Consider the following 1107-nt stretch of genomic DNA (forward strand, 5'->3'; position numbering starts at 1 on the left):
CCAGACGGGCACCGTGACTGGAGCAGCGTTTGTGGACGCTACGCGTGCGCGTGTGGCTGGGCAGATGACGGCGCTGCCATCACGGCACCGAGGAGGCTCAGCGTAGACCTTCGCCTAACTCGCTGGACCATGAACGCGTCTTGCGATGGTGGCGCCCGTGCTGGCCTCGAGAAGGCTGCTTCCGAGGCGGCCTTCCCCTTCATCACGTGGAGTGGTGCCGCTGAGTGTTGTGCTCGGCAAGGCACACGGACTGCGCCACGCCCTCTGTGCTGATGACCGCACATTCCCGAAGCCCTCCACAGCCGACGATTTCATAGGCGCCACACTACCGTCCGCCCTCTGGAAGGCAGAGCACTGCACACGGGAGCGCTTCGTGGGTGTGTGGGCGCCCCCTCCCCCTTCCCCCCAGGAGGCAGCACACCGTGCTTGGCGCGCGACACCGCAACGAGCCGAGGATGCGGTAGTGCGAGCGGTGCGCGCGGGCGGTGCCCGGCACCGCTGGCAGGGCGCATCGCATCGCAAGGCGGCGCGACGGGGTCTACACGGATGAGCCCCACAGTGGGTGTGTGCGAAGCAAGCGGCATCCCCTACGTGCGACCTGGCTGCGCGGATGGGGCGCTGACGCCGGCGGCATGACGAGGGCAGCCCGAGTGACACGGCCGAGTGCTCCAGACTCCGCACTGTGAAGGGCGCCCGCACCGTACTGTGGAATGCCGCGGCTTGAGGTGGTTTTGGGCGGAACGTGGCATGCAGGCGGTGTGCGCATGGCCTGCGAGAGCCCTGACCTGAGGCTGGCCCGCTTCCTCCCGGAGCTGATGCGGCGCCTGCACGCAGACTACCCCCTCGTGCCCGCACGACAGACGCCACGGCTGCTGCCCTCGAGCGCGACCGTGGGCGCAGCAGGCATGCGAAGGGGGAAAGGGGAAGAGCTCGGCAGACGCTGTGCCCGATCCGACGGCAGGACGCTTCGTTGTAGACGACCACGATGAAGCCGTGGTGCCACGGAGGCCGGTGAGCTGTGGTTGTGCACGCGTCTGTTTGTTGACGTGTTCGAGGCGCAGCGGACGCGCTGGCGCGGAAAGCGTCTCTACTAGGGATGACGAGGAA

Source organism: Leishmania donovani, chromosome 12 (assembly GCF_000227135.1).
Source record: "Leishmania donovani BPK282A1 complete genome, chromosome 12".
In the NCBI taxonomy this organism is placed as follows: Eukaryota; Euglenozoa; class Kinetoplastea; order Trypanosomatida; family Trypanosomatidae; genus Leishmania; species Leishmania donovani.